General features: G+C 42.3%; 1 protein-coding gene across 2 annotated transcripts in view; it reads left to right on the top strand.

Moving 5' to 3' along the window:
• Positions 1 to 502: 502 nt before the first annotated feature.
• FHL1 (four and a half LIM domains 1) overlaps positions 503 to 13,116 on the top strand; it is a 72,598-nt gene continuing 59,984 nt past the window's right edge. The window contains exons 1-2 of one of the 2 annotated variants that reach the window (XM_036443394.2): positions 503 to 650; positions 9,041 to 9,141. The gene's annotated coding sequence lies outside the window, so the exon portion shown is untranslated. The remainder of the gene's footprint in view (positions 651 to 9,040; positions 9,142 to 13,116) is intronic. The other variant, XM_036443395.2, reaches the window with a different exon arrangement.

The raw sequence follows: 13,116 nt of genomic DNA, 5'->3' as shown, positions 1-13,116 counted from the left end.
GGTATGGTCTTTGCAGGGAGTAAGCAGGTTAGCGGAGGTCCCTGGCCAGGCCACCTTCTCTCTCCTCTCTTTGTTGCTCCCCCCTCCCCAGCCCTGGGCGAGGCTGCCTGCAGTGACTCGTGACTCCCCACCAGGCTCGAAGGCTGCAGCGCGAGGGAGGAGGGCCCCCGGGAGCCCCCCGCCCGCCCTTCCCTCCAGGCCACGATCCGCCCTCCGGAGGAGCGCTCGCTACCACCACCCCCATCACCCCAAGCCACCTTCTCCGAGCGCCCACGCCTTGTAGGCAGCAACGCGGCGGCTGAGATCGGGCACGTGGACGCGCGGGGTGCGCGGTGCTCCCTCCCCCAACCCCCCAACCCCCCAACCCCCCGCCAGCCCGGCCCCCCGCGCTCGCTCCGCACAGCAGCCCCCCTAGGCTGGCGCGCGCCCCGCCCCGGGCCAGCCGCGCCCGCCCCTGCGCGCTCCCTCCCTCCCCGCCCCCTCCCCGCCCCTCCCGTCGCTCCCTCCCGCGCCCTACATCTCGCGCCCCGCCGAGGGGGCTCTATCCGCCGCTGCCACCGCTGCCGCCGCCTCCACCGCCGCCGCCGGGCTTCGGTGTCGGTGCAGGTAGCGGCTGCCGCCGGACCGCCGCGCTGCGAACATCCCAGGCAGTAAGCCCGCTTCTCCCCGAGTGCGTGCGTGTGCCTCCCGCCCGCCGGCGCGGTCCCCCGGGAGCCCCTGCCCGTGGCCCCGCCGCCTCGGCTGCTGTCGCTCCGGTCTGCCCGGCCTCGGGGGGCCGGCTACCTGCGGCCTCTGGCCCCGCCGCTGGGCCGGGGAGGGGGCTGGGGGGCTGATGTCTTGTATGATATCAGCGTGCAATGGGCTGCAAGCTGCAGGACCCCAGTGAGGGGGTCCCCTCTGGGGTAGGCTTCGGCCCCCTGGGGGGTTAGGGGGGGGATCGCTAAGGTGGTGGGAGCTGGTGGGCGGTGGGGATGGGGAGCGACCAGGGAGGGAGAAGGTGGGGATGGGAGGAGGGGCAGGAGCGAAAGGGGGGCTCTCCGCGCTCTCCTCTGCGGAATGATGGGGGGAAGGAGGGAGAGAACGGGCTCTAGGTTTTCTCACCCGGGATGTCGGGCAGTGGGTGTGGGGAGAGTGGGGGGCACCTCTTGGTTTTCTCGACGAGGAGAGTTAGCAGGGTTTGTGGGGAGCGGGTGAAATGGGGGGGCTCCCCTTGGTTTTCTAATCGAGGATGGTGGGGATTGGGGAGTCCGTGAAGGGGACCTGCCTCAATAGGGTGGTGGGGGTGGGGATGAGGATTGGAGGGAGTGGAGGTAAAGGGCTTGCCGGGTTTTCTCCATGGAGATGCAGAGGGGCTGGAGGAGTGGGGGAGGGTGCGGGGAGAATGGGGAGGGAGGGGAGAGCCCGCTGTGCTTCACTATGAGGAAAGGGCGGGGGGATTGGCGAATGGAGGTGAGGAGAGTGGTGGATTTCAGCTCCAGCGTGGAACCCAGAGAAGCTAGAGGAAGGTTCTATCACGTGGGTTGAGCCTCAGAAGGTGGATTTTCAAAACTGCAGGGTGTAACCTTTCCGCCTCAAAATGCTTGAAATCCCTACAAGGTGCCTTCTGTTCTAGGCTCTGGGGGAGCGCTTTCTGCTTTCGAAGTTTCTCTTTTTATTCCTCAAGGCCTCTTAGCCTCCAGGACAAGGTGGACTTGTGGAAATCTGCAGAGGAAGGCTGTGTGTGGTTCGGGTTCAGTGCTACATTATTTTCTGCATTTGGGGGCTGTGCGAGTCTCTCTGGTTTGTTTTGATTTTGCCCTTTACAATAAAAACCCTGTACCAGGGAGACCCTGGGAAAAGGAGAGAATACAGTTTATTAAGGGGATTTGGATTTTGACTATCCTGAAGGGCAAGAGATCTGTCGTAGCATTTTTTGCTTGGCTCTCAGAAGAGGTAGAAATAGAATAAACATGGAATGTCTTTGCTGGGAGTCCCCTATATTCATTTAAATTATTCCATCGGGATCATCCAAGTCCCTTTGATTTGAATTTGGAATAGATCCTGTTTTCCTAATTGGAGTCATCATTTTGCAATTGCCTGTAATTCTTCTCTGGCTATCAAACCTATGGCAAGCTTATATAGACAGCAGGAATAATTTTCTGTTATCTTGATTAAGACAGTTTTAATGTAAGTTTTATGTTGTTATTTGGAAGTGTGAACATTTGCAAATAGCGTAAATTTAAATTATGGGCCCCTTGGAATTTTGCAAAGCCTTTCCATCCCCAGAACACCGGCCCCCCTCCCCCCCACACCCCATTCTTTACACTGAAGAAGCAAGGGTTTCTGGGATGGTAGCTTTGCTTTTGGAAACTCATGCTCTTATTTGCTTAAGAAGAATGCATATTAAAGAGGCTAAGGCCTTTACAGTGGTGAGGCTATATACTGCTTTCCCATTTTGGTTACATAAGGTTCCAATCTAGTCTTTACCTTCAGTCTTTAAAATGCTTATTTAACATTTTGAAGAGCAAATGCAATCTTTATGCAACAGGAAATTGGTCAGATAGGCCATGATTTGTACACACCACCTCCAACAATTACAGTCTAATACTGCCATATAGGTTTTGTAGCCATATCTTGTTTTTGAAATTCTAAGCTACCATTCCCCTGTTGAGTTTTTGGAGAAGGAAGAAGTTGTGTGTGTTTTTTATTAACCAAGTCTAGATTTTGTGTGAAACATTAAAAAAATACGTATAAGGTTTAAATTGTTAAACTTTTCTCTTGTATGATACCCAGTGTATCAAATTAGTGAACCACTGAAATAAGATAATTATTTGTTTACTGGAAATGCTAACTTGAAAACATTTAAGTAGAAGTAGAGATTTGCATTTCAAAGATTAATGCAACTACATTTAAATAAACATTATTATATGCACTATTTCTAATGTTAATGGGATAGAAATTCTATGCATAAGCAGCAATCTAAAAATAGAACAGTTGACACTTAAACAACACAGGTTTGAATTTCAAGGGTGTACTTATAAGGCCATTTTTTTTTCAGTAAATACCTGTACTGTTTTCCATCTGCCTCGAGAGTCCACAGATATGGAAGGTCGACTGTCTGCATTGATATACAGTTTTATACAGGCAACTTGAAAGTGCACAGATTTGAGTATCTGTGAGGGTCCTGGAACCAATCCCTTGAGGATAACCACAAACAGCCCTTAGGGAATAAAAGTTAATTTTTTTTTTTGCCTTGGGATTTAACTCTGTTTTTTCTCTTAGGAATAGAATCCTGAGAGGTAAAATCTTTTAAAGAGAGGAGAATGTTGATGGGTGGTGGGCCTCAAGTTTCTGTATTTTAAAAAAAGTGTAAATTGAGTGACTTTTACCCAGCTTTTTGAGAACCTGTTGTTTGCCCTGTGGCACTGGAAGGGGGAAAAAAGATGACATTTCAGAAATTAACAAATATATGATCAAATAGCTTTCTAAATAGCCTGAAAGGTTTTGTTAACATCTACTTGAAAAGTAATTTCTGAATCAAGACTTTTTATAAGAAGAAATTGCCCCACACCATTTTAAAAAATAACAGTTTGTTGAAGGAATGGAAGCTAACATCCCAAAGACTCATCCCTGTTTTCCTGTCCTCCACTTCCTGGTTCTCTTCTTCCTCACACCCTTCCCTTTCTCCCCTCAGGTGTCAGTAACATTGGCTTTTATAACCTGTCCAGGGCCAGTAACATTGACTTTTATAACCTTGTGGGAGTTGAACAAATGTTGGCACTTGCTTGAACTTAACTCTTTGGCTCCTTTCCCCAACTTTTGCCTACAAAATTTTTTTGGTTAATTGAACTTTCCAGTTGTTGGAATTTGGGGTAAAAGGGAGTCAACTGTAATTATTTTCTCTTAAAAGAGCTTTTCTTTCAGTTCCTGTTGGATAAGAGCAAAGAAAGGGTTAGGTATTTTTTGTCAATGGAATACTTAATTAAGCAGAGTATCTGACCATTCATTTATTCAACAAGCATTACTGAGTTACCTCCTCTGCTGGGGGCTGTGTGCTAGGTGCAGCGATACACAGTGGATAAGAAATGACTTCTACCTTCTGGTGCAGTTACTAAATGAAAGATAGGCAATAGCCAGAACCGGTTTGGCTCAGTGGATAGAGCGTCCTGCGGACTGAAAGGTCCCAGGTTCGATTCCTGTTGAGGGCATGTACCTTGGTTGCGGACACATCCCCAGTCGGGGGTGTGCAGGAGGCAGCTGGTTGATGTTTCTCTCTCATCAATGTTTCTGACTTTCTGTCCCTCTCTGTAAAAAATCAATAAAATCTATTCTTAAAAAAAAGAAAAAGAAAAAAAGAAAGATAGACAATAAATTTGTTGTGAATAATTGAGAGTTTCCAGTCTTTTGGACATTAGCATAGCACTTTATCAGATAAACTAAATATGCTTTAGCCATGAAAACAGTGGAGTCATTTCTTTCCAGTCACTGCATAAATTTTTTCTCACCTCCCCAGCGAAGACATACTTTCTATTTTGAGTAATATTATAATATAATTTTTAAGTCTTCTTAAGCTTTATGTTGTTTTAAAAAGATAAGTTTTATTTAAAATAAATAAGACATAGTAAAATTCTTGATATTTAGATTAAGCATTTTGTATCTCTTTATAGAGTAGTGAGAAGATGGCCAGGCCAGCATTCCTTCCTGTTACTTAAAGCATCTTCTGACAGCATATTGGGCCAAAAATTTATTTTTCTGTGATCAACTTAGAATTATCCTATCCTATATAATAAAAGGCTAATATGCAAATAGACCAAATGCTGAAACAACAGGTCACTATGATGTACACTGACCACCAGGGGGCAGACGCTCAGTGCAGAAGCTGCCCCCTGGTGGTCAGTGCACTCCCATAGGGGGAGTGCCACTCAGCTAGAAGCCGGGATCCCATCTCCATGGCAGTGTTAAGGTTGTCTGAGATACCTTGAGGGCTTCCACACTGTGAGAGGGTGCAGGCAGGGCTGAGAAATCCCCGCAACCCAGGGACCCCCCACTGTGTGCATGAATTTCGTGCACCAGGCCTCTAATGGATAATAATAGATGATGGAGCACAGAAGAATGGTTAACACTAAATAGTAGCTCCAATAAACCCTTGCCCTCCTGAAGGGCTACCTCCTGAGATCTTTGAGAATTCCCCTTTTTATGAAAAATGCAAGACCAGTGATTTCTATCAAGGGCAGTTTTGCCCCCAGGAAACATTGAACATTATCCAGAGACATTTTTAGCTATTCCAACTTGGGGCTTGGCATGCCTCTGAGAGGCCAAGAATGCTGCTTTAACATTCTATAGCACACAGAGCTGGCTCCCCCCTCCCTCCCCCCAACAAAGTGTGATCTAAACCAAAAAGTCAATAGTGTTGAGGTTGATGTAATTTCCTCTACAAAATGCTATAAAATGTAACTTAAGGAGAGTAGAGAACAATGACAGTTTCTTGATGTGACTTGAGTAGTTTGTTGAGCTCACTTTACTAGTCTTAAAAGTGACTGATTCCCATGCATGGACCTAAATAATTAAAAGACCAATAACAGCTACCATTTATTACTCTGTGCCAGGCACTTGTATGTGTATATCCTCTTCATTTAATAAACGAGGGATCAGACTCAGAGTGGTAAAGTAACTTGCCTTAGGTCTCACAGCTAATCAGGTTGGAAGTAGACATCAAAATATTGTTTACTCCTCAAAAGTTCATGGTTTTAAGCACTGTCTCCTTTGGGGCATGTGCTTTATTCAAAATCTTACTTAACAAAATTAAAATTACTACATGTTCTATATATCATTGAACTTGCTTGAGAGTAATTAAAGTCATGAACCCTAAATTTGATCATACTTGGAATAAGTAGCCAGGAGTAGGGGGGAAAAGGGAACCAATATTACTTGAAGGCCTATTATAATTCTAGAAAATCCACGAGTTGAGTTTACACCCATTATGTAATTTTACCTTCCAGCAACTCTGCAAAGTAGTTATGCACATTTCACAGATAAGATTGGTGAAGTAACTTGTCTAAGATTGCACAACTAATAATCAGTAGAGTTGGGATTTGAACTTAAATCCCACGACTAAGCCACTTCCCATGCTGCTTGAGCTAAAGTTTGGGGTTGATGAAAGGAGTGAGTTGAGGAGCGAGCTGCAGAGAGGTGAGTAACCAGTCCTATACAAAGTAATTTCAGAGGTAAAGTGTTGTAGTTTCTGGATTATATTGAGTTAGACTGGAGAGGCGAATTGCTTTGCCTTCCTCAACAGATAAAAATTGAGTGCAATGTGGTATTCTGGAGACCTACCCAAACTAAGCCTGTCATCATTTTAGAAACTTGATTTTCTATCTTACTTGAATTTTTGGAAAACTTTTGATAATTGTACAACTGGAAGTTACTAAATTGTGTTTAGATCCTTTCTGCAGCTTATCTTCTACCTTCTCTAGGACTGCCATATAAAACGTAGTAATGCAATATCTGGTTTGTCATCTTTTTACACAATTTAAGCATTTGCGATTTTTTTCTATGAAAGTGATTTTTATAAAAAAAATTCATAAATTCATACTTTCGTTTTTCATATGGGGGTGTGTTTTGTTTTGATAGCTAAATATTTCACTTTTGATATGTTGTGTTTTAGAGCATAAAAAGAAAAATAAATAAGAAACAGCCATTAGCAGTCATATTTTGTCTGGCAAGCTTTTTTGTGGGTAGAAGAAGAACTTCATATTTCATTTCCTTCACTTTAAATTGGAAAGGAATTTTAACCATGATTCTCAAGGGCTAGTATGCTGAAGGAGAAAAGAAATATTAATTAGATAAAATGCACATTTTGATTTCCACTTAGGACTGTGATTATAACAATAATGTCCTGATTCTGACTACAGCAATCAGCCACTTGAGTAATCAACGAATATGTATGGATACTCTTGATACTGTCTGATTTTGCGCCCCCCTCCCATTGATTTTAGAATAGACTTGAGAGATCATATCAAACTTGTAAGAACACACACTAGTCCTTTTGAAAATCTAATTTTTTAATTATAAGAGTAGTACTTTCCCATTGTAGGGAAATTCAGAAAATACAGAAAAGTCTAAAGAAGAAAATAAAAACGAGTTACAACCCACCACCCAGAAGTTAGTGACAATGTTTTGTATTTCTTTTTATTATTTTAACTAGAGGCCCGGTGCATGAAATTCATGCACAGGTGGGGGTTCTCCTCAGCCCAGCCTGTACCTTTTCCAATCCAGGACCCTTTGGAGGATATCCAACTGCCAGTTTACGCCTGATACTGGCAGTCGGACATCCCTCTCACAATCCTAGACCGCTAGCTCTTAATCATTCATCTGCCTGCTTGCCTGATCACCCCTGCCTCCCCTGCTGGACTTGTCACCCCCAACTGCCCCTCCTCTGCCAGCCTGGTCGCCCCATTATGCCTCCCCCCCATTGGCCTGGTTGCCCCATGCAGCCTGCTGTTCACTCATTTGGTTGTCCCTCACTAACCCCCCTGCTGGCCTGGTTGTAGGCAGCCATTTTGTGAGGGTATGAGGGTTAATTTGCATATTACCTCTTTATTATATAGGCTATGTTTTTATTGATTTTAGAGAGAAGAAGAGAGACAGAGGGAGAGATAGAAATATCAATGATGAGAGAGAATTTTTGATTGGCTGCCTCCTGCATGCCCTCTACTGGGGATTGAGCTGACAACCTGGACATGTGCCCTGACTGGAATTGAACCATGACCTCCTGGTTCATGGATTGCCGCTCAACCACTGAGCACACCGGCCGGGCTGTATTTCTTTTTAAAATGCAGTGATTTTTTTAAAATTGTGAACTTGCCGAAACTGGTTTGGCTCAGTGGATAGAGCATTGGCCTGTGGACTGAAAGGTCCCAGGTTCGATTCCGGTCAAGGGCATGTACCTTGGTTGCGGGCACATCCCCAGTGGGGGTTGTGCAGGAGGCAACTGATCGATGTTTCTTTTTTCTTTTTTTTTTCTTTTTTTAAATATATTTTATTGATTTTTTGATTTTTTTTTTGCCCCCCTCCCCTCTCCCATACATACCCTCCCTCCCCAGAGTTTTATGTCCATTGGTTGTACTCATATGCATGTATAAAAGTCCTTCGGTTGATCTATTATCTCCCCCAGATCTTCCTCCCCTCCCCACTGTAATTTGACAGTCTACTTGTTGCTTTACTGTCTCTATATCTATCTTTTGGTTCATTGGTTTATAATGTTCTTTTTTATCCATAAATGAGTGACATCATGTGGTGTTTCTCTTTCATTGATTGGCTTATTTCACTCAGCATGATGTTCTCCAATTCCATCCAGGTTGCTGCAAATGATTGATGAGAATTCCTTTTTTTTTTTTTTTTTTTTTTTAAATATATTTTATTGATTTTGTACAGAAAGGAAGGGAGAGATAGAGAGTTAGAAACATGGATGAGAGAGAGTCATCGATCAGCTGCCTCTTGCACACCCCCTACCAGGGATATGCCCGCAACCAAGGTACATGCCCTTGACCGGAATCGAACCCGGGACCTTTCAGTCCCCAAGCCGATGCTCTATCCATTGAGCCAAACCGGTCCCGGCGAGAATTCCTTTTTTATGGCAGCATAGTATTCCATTGTGTAGATGTACCATAGTTTTTTGATCCCAAGAAACTAGAAACACCAATCAGAACTGATCGATGTTTCTAATTCTCTATCCCTCTCCCTTCCTCTCTGTAAAAAATTAACAAAATATATTTTTAAAAATAAAAATAAAATTGTGAACTCAAGTTCTTTGTTAAATCTCCAACCTATAAGTGTAGTCCAAATTAAAAATTTTAAATTTTAACAATATTTCTGAATTATTGTTGCATCTCTAGATAGAACTCATGGGCATAAGAAGTGAAATGAGAAAGCATAAGGCGAATTGGAGGACCATCCTGTGACCTGTTCATACAATTCCCTTAAAATTTCTCCTCCTCAAACTTGAGTGATAGAATTCCAGTGCTAGAAGGGACTATCAATACCCACCCCTTTCGTTTTTCAGGTGAGGAAAAGGAGGCTCAGAGTGGTCAAGCGCCTGTTTGAAGGTCATATAATGTGTTAATGTTGGAGTTCCAGTTTGAAGTTATAATTGCTCCATATTAGGTAAGTTTTTCTTTTCTAATTATTATACAAACTTCTCATTGCCAAGAACTTTTTGTTAGCCTGGCCCTCAAAAGAACAGGCTTTTATGGTGGAAGTATATTAACTATAATAAAGGATACCAAAAAGCAAACAAAAAACACCCAAGTATTTCCTAATTTCAGAAAATGATCAAAACAGTTGTGAGCAGTACAAGAATTTTTCATATAATTTACGTTATTGAAATTGAGTATTAGTGATCAGGAACCTTTTTTGTGCATGTGGCTCTCGGTTGAATTTTCCCTGGCCTATGGGCAAGTATCAGGGCATATCAAACATGCCAAACAAGAGGAACAGAAAACAACTTTTATGAGTCTTTACACATGGGAGCCAGAGGAACACGAAGTTGTTGCTGTACAAAATTGTGTGTTTCCTTTATAGAATGAGATATGTTAAAATTGTGGGAAAGAAATTTTAAAGATTGCATCTGCTTCCAAATTTAGGTAAGAAGTTAAGAAATGATAGCAAATGCTGGCAATGTAGCATCGTTAACAAACATAATTGTTGTTTGAATTTGGCACCAATAAAAGTTTTCAGCTTTCCTCCCTCTCTGTCCCTTGCTCTCTTTGTCTCTCTTTGTAACTGTGTGGCTCGCTCTCTCTTTGTGTCTCCTTTGCCTGTGTGTCCTTTTCACTCAGAGTAAGGTGACCAGACGTCCCCTTTTGGCGGGACAGTCCCGATTTTTAACAATTTGCCCCAAGTCCCTCGACATTTTAAAAAAGTCCCAATTTTTTGAAAGATTCTTTCCAAACATCGGGACTGTTTTGAAACACTGCGGGACAAATTGTTAAAAATAGGGACTGTCCCGCCCAAAGCAGGGCGTCTGGTCACCTTATCTTAGGGTAACTTTTTTTTAAGTACAGTTGACTCTACCCACATTTTTTTTAACCTGGTTCTCAGTGTATCCACATCATCATTTTCACGTTCTACTCTATACCCCTTATCTCATTCACTAGTATTATAGTTACTAACCTGGACTGGGCCAGGTCCTTTTTTTTTTTTTTTTTTTTTTTTTTTTTTTTTTTTTTTTTTTTTTTTTTTTGAGCCTAAGATGAGCAGGGAAGCAGCTGTCAGGAGCAAATCTGGGCTAAAAAGAGCTGGTGTCATTCAATGCAGAATGTCACCGATAGAATAGAATTAAACAAAAAATATGATCAGAAATAACATAGGCTGCATATACAGAGTGGGACAAAAGTAGGTTTACAGTTGTGAGTATAAGAAACAGTTTGGTGTACTATTTTTCATATGAACAACTGTAAACTGTCTTTTACCCCATACTTATAAACCTGTGGACACAAAATCATCCCTTCTCTATGCCAGGACCCCAGCAAATGCTAACCCTGTGTGAGATACTGCATATGAATACTCAGTGCTAAGGCCTTACTAACTATTAGAACAAATGAGGAAATTTTACTCTTGCCTAGAGGTGTGTTCTTAAAGAATTTTTGCTTCTGTTTCTCATTCATGCCTGTTAATGAATGTGTGCATTGTCAGCTTTCCAAGCTTCCTGTAGCACACTGTATGCCTAGTAGAAAAATGGGTTTTCTTCTATATTTAAACAATGAGATTTATTGTACTTTATTTTTGAACTTCTGTAGATGGAAATGCACAGATAGATAGAAGATCCATGAGTACTTTTTAAAAAATATATTTTATTAATTTTTTACAGAGAGGAAGGGAGAGGGATAGAGCTAGAAACATTGATGAGAGAGAAACATCAATGAGAGAGAAACATCGACCAGCTGCCTCCTGCACACACCCTACTGAGGTTGTGCCCGCAACCAAGGTAAATGCCCTTGACCGGAATTGAACCTGGGACCTTTCAGTCTGCAGGCCAGTGCTCTATCCATTGAGCCAAACCGGTTTTGGCTATTCTTTCAAATTCTGGCTATAGGTAAACAGCAATTCATTTCATGTGTGGTCCCTTGGTACTGTGCTAAAAGCACATCCAACTGCAACATGGCTTAGGATTTTCATACAAACTTGCTTTTTACCTGCTTCACTAACGGATACTCTAAAAACAGACGGTTGATATTTAGAAATACTGTACTTAGCCATATCGAGAAATGAACGTAAGTGAAAGTGTCCAACAATGTGCCTTAAAAGAGCCAGAGCTTCAGTAACCTTTTCCCTCTAAGCTCTGCCTCTTTTTAGGGAAGGAACGTGGAAGGAATTTCCAGTGTAGTAAGCGTACCAATTGGTGTTTCTCCCTCTCTCCTTCCCTCTCCCTCTCCCTCTTCCTCTTCCTTTCTCTCTCTCTAATATCAATAAAAACATTTTTTAAAATGTGTGCTTTTATTAGGAAGAAATTAAGCATTGGTTTGTCAGTGATTGTGGGGTCTAGTTTTACATATCATTCTTGCTTGTGAAACTGCTAGCATCTGCCTATAGACATGATCAATCATATGGCTTTTCTCATGTGTCCAGGTGAGCTGAAGTATTGGTGTCTCCTGCCCACCAAAGCTTCTAAGAGACTAAAGAGAATACATAGACACAAAAATACATACACGTGGATTATAAAGTCTCAAAAATGTTATAACCCTAAGACACAGTAGAGGATTTAGACACATAAATTGACAAAATTTTATTTTTCAACATATTCTAAGAATTGTCCTCTAAAAAATTATAGCTTTTAATACTTGAAATGATAAAGTTCCTAGCCAGATAGCTTTTGGAAACTAAGGAGTCACTGGAAGTTCCTTGTCAAAGATTCCACATCTCCAGATGCCAGGGTTAATTCAAGTTTTAAGATCTTAGGGCTATTTTCTTCTAGGCCACAAGAAGTTGTGGCTCTATTTCTTTTGTGTTTCTTCAAAAATTTTTTTAAATATGTTTTGTTATTGATTTCAGAGAAGGGAGAAGGAGAGACTGAAACATCAACGATGAGAGAGGACCATTAATAGGCTGCCACCCCCCCTCTCCCCATCCCCAGCACACCCCATACTGGAGATCATTGAGCCCACAACCCCCGCATTTGTCCTGACCTGGGATCAAATTGCATTTATCCTGACCTGGAATTGAACCGGGGCCTCCTGGTTCATAGGTTGACACTCAATCACAGAGCCAGCTGGCTGGGCTCAAAATTTTTATGAGCTGAAATTAAATTTGGTTGTCAGACAACTTGTATTGTTATTCAAAGTCTCTTGAGCATCAAAGCCAAAAACAAAAGTAATGATGGTCACACATTTAGTATTCTTTCAAATTTTTTAAAATATGTATATTTTTTTTTACAGAGAGAAAGAGAGAGGGATAGAGAATTAGAAACATCCATTAGCTGCCTCCTGCACACCTCCTACTGGGGATGTGCCCACAACCAAGGTACATGCAACCAAGGTACATGCCCTTGACCAGAATCAAACCTGGGACCTTTCAGTCTGCAGGCCAACGCTCTATCCATTGAGCCACACCGGTTTTGGCTATTCTTTCAAATTCTGGCTATAGGTAAACAGCAATTCATTTCATGTGTGGTCCCTTGGTACTGTGCTAAGCACATCCAACTGCAACATGGCTTAGGATTTTCATACAAACTTGCTTTTTACCTGCTTCACTAACGGATACTCTAAAAACAGACGGTTGATATTTAGAAATACTGTACTTAGCCATATCGAGAAATAAACATGTAAGTGAAAGTGTCCAACGATGTGCCTTAAAAGAGCCAGAGCTTCAGTAACCTTTTCCCCCTAAGCTCTGCCTCTTTTTAGGGAAGGAATGTGGAAGGAATTTCCAGTGTAGTAAGCGTACCTAACCATACTTAGGAAACCAAGCAGCTAAGCTAATAGGTGGTGAAAGTTTACACTTGCATATAAAGCAGCAATTTTCAAATCTTTTCATCTCACACATAAATTACTAAAATTCTGTGGCACACCAAAAAATATATTTTTGCTGATCTGAAAAAAAAAAGTTTAATTTTGATTCATGCACCCCGGATGGCTATTTTTT

The sequence above is a fragment of the Pipistrellus kuhlii genome, unplaced genomic scaffold (genome assembly GCF_014108245.1).
Source record: "Pipistrellus kuhlii isolate mPipKuh1 unplaced genomic scaffold, mPipKuh1.p scaffold_m20_p_19, whole genome shotgun sequence".
NCBI lineage: Eukaryota > Metazoa > Chordata > Mammalia > Chiroptera > Vespertilionidae > Pipistrellus > Pipistrellus kuhlii.
This window is presented reverse-complemented; position numbering and strand designations above follow the sequence as displayed.